Source organism: Mustela nivalis (assembly GCF_964662115.1).
Source record: "Mustela nivalis genome assembly, chromosome: X".
In the NCBI taxonomy this organism is placed as follows: Eukaryota; Metazoa; Chordata; class Mammalia; order Carnivora; family Mustelidae; genus Mustela; species Mustela nivalis.
This window is the reverse complement of record NC_139040.1, coordinates 85,086,164-85,097,025: the sequence shown is the minus strand read 5'-3', so window position 1 is coordinate 85,097,025 and position 10,862 is coordinate 85,086,164. Positions and strand designations below refer to the sequence as shown.

The 10,862-nt window shown below is 38.0% G+C and overlaps 1 pseudogene across 1 annotated transcript; it reads left to right on the top strand.

The window, feature by feature from the left end:
• The first annotated feature begins 1,328 nt into the window (after positions 1-1,328).
• On the top strand, positions 1,329-2,506 carry LOC309856312 (ubiquitin-conjugating enzyme E2 N pseudogene; annotated as a pseudogene). Its single transcript has one exon. The product of its transcript is annotated as a ubiquitin-conjugating enzyme E2 N pseudogene (transcript).
• The last annotated feature ends 8,356 nt before the right edge of the window (positions 2,507-10,862 follow it).

The following is a 10,862-nucleotide window of genomic DNA, read 5'->3' as shown; positions in this document are numbered from 1 at the left end:
AATCTGTGAAGTCCATCTGGTTCAGTGTGTATTTCAAAGCCCTTCTTTCCTGTCGATCTTTTACTTAGATGATCTGTCCATTGCTGTGAGTCCTGTGTTGAAGTCCCCTACTAGTATTGTATTATTATCAATATGTGACTTTAAACTGATTGTTAATTTACTGATATAATTGGATGCTCCCACATTAGAAGCATAAATATTTATCATTGTTAAATCTTCTTGTTGGATAGTCCCTTTATGTGTGATATAGTCTCTTCATCCCTTACTACAGTTTTTGGTTTAAAATCAAATTTGTCAAGTTGCATTATAGGAGTGGGGAGGCAAGGTGTTGACAGAGTAGGAGACCTCATTTCATCTGGTCCCTTGAATTTAGTTGGATATCTATCAAACCTTTCTGAATACACATGACTTCAAACTGAGACATAAGAAAATATATCTGGACCACAACAAGCAGAAAAAAAATGTACAAAAATCAGTGGCTTTCTTATACACTAACAATGAAAATACAGAAAGGGAAATTAGAGAATCAGTTCCACTTACTACAGCACCAAGAACCATACAATACCTGGGAATAAACCTAACCAAAGAGGTAAAGGATCTTTACTCGAGGAACTACAGAACACTCATGAAAAAAAGTGAAGAAGACACAGAAAGATGGAAGACCATTCCATGCTCTTGGATTGGAAGAATAAACACTGTTAAATGTCAATACGGCCTAGAGCAATCTATACTTTTAGCGCTATTCTGGTCAAAATTCCACTGGTATTCTTCAAAGAGCTGGAGCAAATAATCCAAAAGTTTGTATAGAATCTGAAGAGACCCTGAATCACTAAGGAAATGTTGAAAAACAAAAATAAAAGTGGGGGCATCACGCTACCTGATTTCAAGCTTTACTTGAAAGCTGGCACAATAACAGACACATAGACCAGTGGAACAAGTAGAGAGCCCAGATATGGACCCTCAACTCTATGGTCAATTAATCTTTGACAAAACAGGAACAAATATACAGTGGAAAAAAGACAGTCTCTTCAATAAATGGTGCTGGGAAAACTGGGCAGCTATATGTAGAATGAAACTCAACCATTCTCTTACACCGTACACAAAGATAAACTCAAAATGGATAAAAGACCTCAACATGAGACAGGAATCCATCAGAATCCTAGAGGAGAACATAGGTAGTAATCTCTTCTATATCAGCCACAGCAACTTCTTTCAAGATATGTCTCCAAAGACAAAGGAAACAAAAGTGAAAATAAACTTTTAGGACTTCATCAAAATCAAAAGCTTCTGCACATACAAGGAAACAGTCAAGAAAACAAAGAGGCGAGAGTCGAGACCAGAGGCCGAACTCGGGATCTGACAAGATGGCCGGGCTGCCCCGCAGGATTATCAAGGAAACCCAGCGTTTGCTGGCAGAACCAGTTCCTGGCATTAAAGCAGAACCAGATGAGAGCAACGCCCGTTATTTTCATGTGGTCATTGCTGGCCCTCAGGATTCCCCCTATGAGGGAGGGACTTTTAAGCTTGAACTATTCCTACCAGAAGAATACCCGATGGCAGCCCCTAAAGTACGTTTCATGACCAAAATTTATCATCCTAATGTATACAAGTTGGGAAGAATATGTTTAGATATTTTGAAAGATAAGTGGTCCCCAGCACTGCAGATCCGCACAGTTCTGCTATCGATCCAGGCTTTGTTAAGTGCTCTCAATCCGGATGATCTGTTAGTAAACGATGTAGCAGAGCATTGGAAGACCTACGAGGCCCAAGCCATATTAACAGCTAGAGCATGGACTAGGCTATATGCCATGAATAATATTTAAAATTGATCTGATCATCAAGTGTGCATCACTTATCCTGTTCTGCCAAGACTTCTTCCTTTTTTGTTTGCATTTAATGGACACAGTCTTAGAAATATTACAGAATAAAAGCCCAGACACCTTCAGTCCTTTGGTGATTAAATGCACATTAGCAAATCTATGTCTTGTCCTGATTCACTGTTGTAAAGCATGAGCAGAGGCTAGAAGTACCATCTGGATTATTGTGAAACGTTTAAAAGCAGCGGCCCTTTTCTGCTTTTATTTATTTCCCCCATCATGGTTAAGCACTGTGAATGAAGGTAGTTGTCAGGGTTAGCTGCAGGGGTTTGGGTGTTTTTCTTTATTACCCTTTTGAGGGGGAGAGGTAGTTTTATTTTAATTTTATGGGCTCCTTCCCCCTTTTTATGGTGATCTAATTGCATTGGTTAAAAGCAGCTAACCAGTTCTTTAGAATATGCTCTCTAGCCAAGTCTAACTTTATTTAGACACTGTAGATGGACAAGCTTGATTGTTTGAACCAAAATGGGAACATTAAACAAACATCACAGCCCTCACTAATAACATTGTGACTTTGCTGTCAAGTGTAGAATCCTTCCTTCAAGAAAAAGCTTGTGACCATTTTGTATGGCTTGTCTGGAAACTTATGTAAATCTTATGTTTTAGTAAAATATTTTTTGTTATTCTAAAAAAAAAAGAAAAGAAAACAAAGAGGCAACCCACCAATGGGAGAAAATATTTGCAAATGACAATACAGACAAAAGGTTGATATCCAGGATCTATAAAGAACTCCTGAAACTCATCACACACAAAACAGACAATCATATCAAAAAATGGGCAGAAGATATTGACAGACAATTCTCCAATAAAGACATACAAATGGCTCTCAGACACATGAAAAAATGTTCATCATCACTAGCCATCAGGTAGATTCCAATTAAAACCACATTGAGATATCATCTTACACCAGTTAGAATGGCCAAAATTAGCAAGACAGGAAACAACATGTGTTGAAAGGGATGTGGAGAAAGGGGAAACCTCTTACACTGTTCGTGGGAATGCAAGTTGGTGCAGCCTCTTTGGAGAACAGTGTGGAGATTCTTCAAGAAATTAAAAATAGAATTTCCCTATGACCCTGCCATTGCACTCCTGGGTATTTATCCCAAAGATACAGATGTCGTGAAAAGAAGGGCCATCTGTACCCCAATGTTTATAGCAACAATGGCCATGATCACCAAACTGTGGAAAGAACCAAGATGCCCTTCAACGGATAAATGGATAAGGAAGATGTGGTCCATATACACTATGGAGTATTATGTCTCCATCAGAAAGGACGAATACCCAACTTTTGTATCAACATGGACGGGACTGGAAGAGATTATGCTGAGTGAAATAAGTCAAGTAGAAAGAGTCAATTATCATATGGTTTCACTTATTTGTGGAGCATATCAAATAGCATGGGGGACATAGGTAGTTAGAGAGGAGAAGGGAGTTGGGGGAAATTGGAAGGGGAGGTGAATCATGAAAGACTATGGACTCTGAAAAACAATCTGAGGGTTTTGAAGGGGCATGGGTGGGAGGTTGGGGTACCAGGTTATGGGTATTAGAGAGGGCATGGATTGCATGGAGCACTGGGTGTGGTGCAAAAACCATGAATATTGTTATACTGAAAAGAAATTTTAAAAAATCACTGCTTTTTTAATTGTAGAAGGCATGGAACTTTGATTCTTCAGGGAAATAGTGGAAGACAAATGTCAGAGGGAAGGAGCCTCCATAAGTTGGCTACAGGAAAGAGTTATAAACTTGGAATCCAAAATTTGAACCCTTAGACATCTGCTTTGGTGAGGAACATGCTTTTTTCAGGAGGGCACAGGGGATAAAGAGGGCAGAATTCTCAGTGGGCATTTATGGTTTCAGGATCCCAGGAGACTCTGAAAGAAAAGGGGAGACTGAACTGATACAGTGTCCAAAGATTGGAGCTAGGAGCCTGGTTATGTTCAGTGAGCCTAGAAGGAACTCTCAGCTCAGATTTCCATAAATCACAAGCATTATCAGTAGGGAGGCCACTCTTTGACTGAGCACCCTGAAAAGGTGTGACACATGCAGGCCCTCTACCATCCCTTAGCAGGGCAAAAGAGTTTGCCCATGGCTAGGCAATATCTCTCAGGCCAGAGTTGGCCATTGTTGGGTATGCAACCCAGGTCACTGTGGTTTTTAGCAGCACAAACAAAAAAGGAGACAGTGTGACCTGGAGGGCTTTCTAGAGAACAGCCTGTGATCTATGTTCTGAGACAAAATTTTGGACACAGTCACTTCTGCTCTGACTCTTGGAAGGGACACAGAAACCTTCCAGGGAATGCCGCCAGAAGACAAAAGCCACCCAAAACTGGATCTCACTGAGTCCATCCTCCACCACAGGGAGCAAGATAATTCTGCTCCAACAGGGTTGCCTGTGTAAAAATGGGGCAGTTCCCTTCTACCATAAGATAGGCTGGAAGAACAATAGACCAAGAACCATAAAGTTGCTATAGAACAGGTGCATCTTGCTTGGATAGTGGTCAATAGTTTAGAATGAGTCAATTATCGTATGGTTTCACTTATTTGCTGGGCATAACAAATAATATAGAGGAATGGGGAATGGAGAGGAGAAGGGAGTTGAGGCAAATTGGAGGGGGAGATGTACCATGAGACACTATTGACTCTGAAAAACTATCTGAGGGTTTTGAAGGGGCGGGTGGGAGGTTGGGGGATCCAGGTGGTGGGTATTATGGAGGGCACGCATTGCATGGAGCACTGGGTGTGGTGCAAAAACAATGAATTATGTTACTCTGAAAAGAAATTTTAAAAAACATATGATCTGCTTAATTGATGAAGAAAAAACATCTGACAAAGTATGACATCCATCCATGATTAAAACCCTCAAGAAAGTATGAGTAGAGGGAATGTACCTCAACATAATAAAGGCCATATATGTAAAACACAAAACTAGTGACATCCACAATGGGGAAAAACAGAGCCTTTCTTACGGTCAGGAGCAAGACAGGGACATCCACTCTCATCATTGTTCATTGATATAGTACTGAAAGTTCTAGCCTCAGCAATCAGAAAACAAAAGCAGTAAAAGGCATCCCAACTGGGAAGAAGGAAGTAATACTTTCTCTATAGACATGACACTCTATATAGAAATCTTTAAAGACTCCAACAAAAAAATTGTTAGAACTGGTACACGAATTCAGTAAAGATTCATGCTACAAAATCAACATACAAGTATCTGTTGCACGTCTATACACCAATAATGAAGCAGCAGAAAGAGAAATCAAGGAATTAATCCCTTTTAGGATTACTACAAAAATTGTTGATACCTAGCCATAAACTCAAACAAAAAGGTAAAAGTTTTATATATATATATATATATATATATATATATATATATATATCTTAAGTTATAAAACATTGGTGGAAAAAATTGAAGATGTCACAAAGAAATGGGAAGACATTCCATGCTTATAGACTGGAAGAATAAATATTGTTAATATGTCTCTAGTACCCAAAGAAATCAACACAGTTTATGTATCCCTATCAAAATAGTGCCAGCATTTATCACAGAGTTACAACAAACAATCCAAAAGTTTGTATAGAACCACAAAAAAATCCCTAATAGCCAAAGGAATCTTGAAAATGAAAGGCAAACCCAGAATCATCCAAATCTGGATTTCAAATCTGTATATTACAATGTGGTTTTGATTTGGATTTCCCTGATGGCTAATGATGTTGAACTTTTTTTCATGTGTCTGTTAACCATATTTATGTCTTCTGCACATTTTTTCACGTATTAATTTGTTTTTTGGGTGTTGAGTTTGATAAGGTATTTATAGATCTTAGATACCAGTCCTTTATCTGTAGTGGCATCTTGACTTGATTTTTCTCAGGCTACAGTAACAGACAAGCCAGAACATTACAAATATGTTTTACTCATTTTTCTGAGAAAGAAACTGGAAATTGGGCAGCTCACTCCCAAATCTGTGTACACTGTGCTAGAAAGAAGGTAATGTAAGAAAGGAACAAAAGTGCCAGAAAACTCCCTGTAGTTTATTTTTATCAGTTAGATGCTTGCTTGGTTTTTGCAGCTTTTTAAATAATTTCTAGGGTTCCCACAAAGCAAATTTGGGCTGCATGTTGTTATTTGGTGTTTCCATGGGTAAACAAAGGTCTCAGAGCTTTCTACTCTGTCACCTTGCTGACATGACTTTAATCTTTTGTCTAGTAAGCCCTATGTTTGAGTTTCCTGTATGGTTTCTGTCCCTTTCTTTTGTTCTTTTAAATGGGGCATAACTTACAGGGTTGTTTTTTTTTTTTTTAATAAGCCTTGTAATTTTTTGTATGAAAATTAGATATTTTAATATTATAATGTAGTAACTCTGAAAGTCAGATTTATTTCTTCAAGGTTCGTTAAATCTCTTGATTGTTGGACACTGAAGTAGTCAATTTTTGGACACTTTTTCAAACTATTTTGCAAAGACTATTCATCATTTTTGATCACTGATGTATATTACTTTAGCTTGTGTTCAACTAAGGTTTTGACAGAGACCTCCTTAATGATTAAAGCTGAAAACAAATAAATAAAAACACACCAAGCTAAAGAGAAATGTCACTTCTCTTGGTTTACATTTATTTGTCCCTAATGGGACAATTCTTCACAATTTAAGTCCATTCTTACTTGAGGACTCAGGTGAAAATTAATTTTTTAGGGGACATTTCAGGACCTGTCTTTTCTGGATATTCACATGGCTTACCTATTGAATGTCCTAATTTCCCAAGTACTCATACCCTAGCTTTTCCTCCAGACATAAGATGGTCTATTTTAAATCTCCACCCATAATCTCTTACCTGCAACATCTTTTTTATAGTCCACCTTGCAGCTTGTATAAGCAATAGCTACCTCTTTTTATACTTGTTTTCTGAGTTATTTGAAACAAAGATAAACATCTTGCATCAGTATTTCAGGTATCCTATACGCAGGGTAAAATAGACATATACAACAATTGGAAAATAAGGTTTTCTCTGCTTATATCAATTCAGGAGAGGAAACTGGAAAACAAGCTGGTGAAAACCAATATTAAAATTGTGCTGGGGAGAGGTTAGGACAAATGTAATTAAAATGCCACATAATTTTCTATTTTTAAGATGATTTTTTCTTGATTTGAAGTTTCTTCCTTGTTTAGGAAATGTTATAAATTTAATTTTATCCAGATCAAATACACAGTTGTTTTCTGTTTTTTTTTTTTTTTTCAGAAAGTTTCTAGTGTTTTTTTCAGTTTTTTCTGTGGGAGAATGAGAATGTGGAGAATCCTACACTACATAGTGCTGACATCACAACTAATATTTGCTTCCCCCCCCTTTTTTAAAAGGGCATTTCTTTTAAAAATATGTTTAATTGTATAATGTGTGTGTGTGTGTGTGTTTGTGTTTGCGTGTGTGTGTGTGTGTGTGTGTGTGTGTGTAAACTTACTGTAGAGTTTAGAGAACATTTCTGGAATCCTTATGCTGTTCTATTGATCTTTTGTTCCATTACAATACTGTCTTAATGATTGCAAATTGTAATACACCTTGATGTCCAGAGTTGTTCTGCATCCACCTTTGGTTTACTTTTACTTTTGCTTTATTTTTTTTAAGAATTTATTTTATTTTATTCTTTGTTTCTTTTCACTGTTCCAGAATCCATTGCTTATGCACCACACCGAGTGATTCATGCAATATATGCCCTCCATAATACCAACCATTAGGATCACCCAATCTCACACTCCCCTCCCCTTCAAAACTCTATTTGTTTCTCAGCATCCACAGTCTCTCATGGTTGATCTCCCCCTCCAATTTCCCCCAAATCAATTCTTCTCTTCATCTCCCCATGTCCTCCATGTTATTCCGTATGCTCCACAAATAAGCGAAATCATATGATAGTTGATTCTCTCTGCTTCACTTATTTCACTCAGCATAATCTCTTCCAGTCCCATTCATGTTGATACAAAAGTCATTTTTTAAACTTATTTATTTTCAGAATAACAGTATCATTATTTTTTCACCACACCCAGTGCTGCAAGCAATCCGTGCCCTCTATAATACCCACCATCTGGAAACCCGACCTCCCACCACCCCCCCCGCCACTTCAAACCCCTCAAATTGTTCTTTGGAGTCCATAGTCATTCATCCTTTACCTCCCCTTCCAATTGACCCCAACCCCCTTCTAACTCCCCATGTCCTCCATGATTTTTGTTATGCTCCACAAATAAGTGAAACTATATGATAATTGACTCTCTCTGCTTGACTTATTTCTCTCAAAATAATCTCTTCCAGTCCCGTCCATGTTGATACAAAAGTTGGATATTCATCCTTTCTGATGGAGGCATAATACTGCATACTGTATATTGACCACATCGTCCTTATCCATTCGTCCGTTGAAGGGCATCTTGATTCTTTCCACAGTTTGGTGACTGTGGCCACTGCTGCTATAAACATTGGGGTACAGATGGCCCTTCTTGTCACTACATCTGTGTCTTTGGGGTAAATACATACTAGTGCAATGGCAGGGTCATAGGGAAGCTCTATTTTTAATATCTTGAGGAATCTCCACACTGTTCTCCAAAGAGGCTGCACCAACTTGCATTCCCACCAACAGTGTAAGAGGGTTCCCCTTTCTCCACATCCTCTCCAACACATGTTGTTTCCTGTCTTGCTAATTTTGGCCATTCTAACTGGTGTAAGGTGATATCTCAAAGTAGTTTTAATTTGAATCTCCCTGATGGCTAGTGATGATGAACATTTTCCATTGTCTGAGAGCCATTTGTTTGTCTTTATTGGAGAAGTGTCTGTCCATATCTTCTGCCCATTTTTTGACATGATTGTCTGTTTTGTGTGTGTTGAGTTTGAGGAGTTCTTTATAGATCTTGGATATCAACCTTTTGTCTGTACTGTCATTTGCAAATATCTTCTCCCATTCCGTGGGTTGCCTCTTTGTTTTCTTGAACGTTTCCTTTGCTGTGCAGAAGCTTTTGATTTTTATGAAGTCCCAAAAATTTATTTCCTCTTTTGTTATCTTTGTCTTTGGAGACATATCTTGAAAGAAGTTGTTGTGGCTGATATCGAAGAGATTACTGCCTATGTTCTCCTCTAGGATTCTGATGGATTCCTGTCTCACATTTAGGTCTTTTATCCATGTCGAGTTTATCTTTTTGTACAGTGTAAGACAGTGGTCGAGTTTCATTCTACTACATATAGCTGCCCAGGTTTACCATCACCATTTATTGAAGAGACTGTCTTTTTTCCACTGTATATTTGTTCCTTTTTTGTCAAAGATTACTTGACCATAGAGTTGAGGGTCCATATCTGGGCTCTCTACTCTGTTCCACTGGACTTTGTGTCTGTTTTTATGCCAGTACCATGCTGTCCTGGTGATCACAGGTTTGAAGTAAAGCTTGAAATCAGGTAACATGATGCCTCCAGTTTTATTTTTCTTTTTCAAAATTTCCTTAGTGATTCGGGGTCTCTTCTGATTCCATACAAATTTTAGGATTGTTTGCTCCAGCTCTTTGAAGAATACCAGTGGAATTTTGATTGGAATGGCATTAAAAGTATAGATTTCTCTAGGAAGTATAGACATTTTAACAATGTTTGTTGTTCTGATCCAAGAGCATGGAATGGTCTTCCATCTTTTTGTGTCTTCTTCAATTTCTTTCATGAGTGTTCTCTTGTTCCTCGAGTACAGTTCCTTTACCTCTTTGGTTAGGTTTATTCCCAGGTATCTTATGGTAATTGGTGCTGTAGTAAATGGAATCGATTGTCTAATTTCCCTTTTTCTGTATTTTCATTTTTAGTGTATAGGAAAGTCACTGATTGCTGTCATTGACTTTGTATCCTGCCACGTTGCTGAATTGCTGTATGAGTTCTAGTAGTTTGGGGGTGGAGTCTTTTGGATTTTCCATATAAAGTATCATGTCATCTGCGAATAGAGAGAGTTTGACTTCTTCATTGCCTATTAGGATGCCTTTTATTTCCCTTTGTTGCCTGATTGCTGTTGCTAGGACTTCTAATATTATGTTGAACAAGAGTGGTGAGAGTGGGCATCCTTGTCGTGTTCCTGATCTCCACGGGAAGGATGCAAGCTTTTTCCTATTGAGAATGATATTAGCTGTGGGTCTTTCATAGATTGATTTGATGAAGTTCAGGAATGTTCCCTCTATCCCTATCCTTTGAAGCGTTTTAATCAGGAACAGATGCTGGGTTTTGTCAAATGCTTTTTCTGCATCACTTGAGAGGACCATGTGGTTCTTCTCTCTTCTCTTATTAATTTCTTCTATCACATTGATTGATTTGTGAATGTTTAACAATCCTTGTAGCCCAGGGATGAATCCCACCTGGTCATGGTGGATAATCTTTTTAATGTGCTGTTGGATGCTGTTGGCTAGGATCTTGTTGAAAATCCTAGCATCCATATTCATCAGTGATATTGGTCTGAAATTCTCCATTCTGATAGGGTCTTTTCCTGGTTTGGGGATCAGGGTAATGCTGGCTTCATAGAAAGAGTCAGGAAATTTTCCTTCTGCTTCAATTTTTTGAAACATCTTCAGGAGAATAGGTTTTATTTCTTCTTTGAAAGTTTGGTAGAATTCTCCGGGGAATCCATCAGGTCTGGGGCTCTTTTCTTTTGGGAGGTTTTTGATCACCGCTTCAATCTCATTACTAGATATTGGTCTATTCAGGTTGTCAATTTCTTCCTGATTCAATTTTGGGAGTTTATAGTTTTCCAGGAATGCATCCATTTCATCTAGGTTGCTTAGTTTATTGGCATATAACTGTTGATTATAATTTCTGATGATTGTTTCTACTTCCTTGGTGTTCATTGCGATCTCTCCCTTTTCATTCATAATTTTATATCTGAGCTTTCTCTCTTTTCTTTTGGATTAGTGTCGTCAATGGTTTATTGATCTTATTGATTCTTTCAAAAAAACCAGCTTCTAGTTTCATTGATACATTCTACTGTATCTCTGGTTT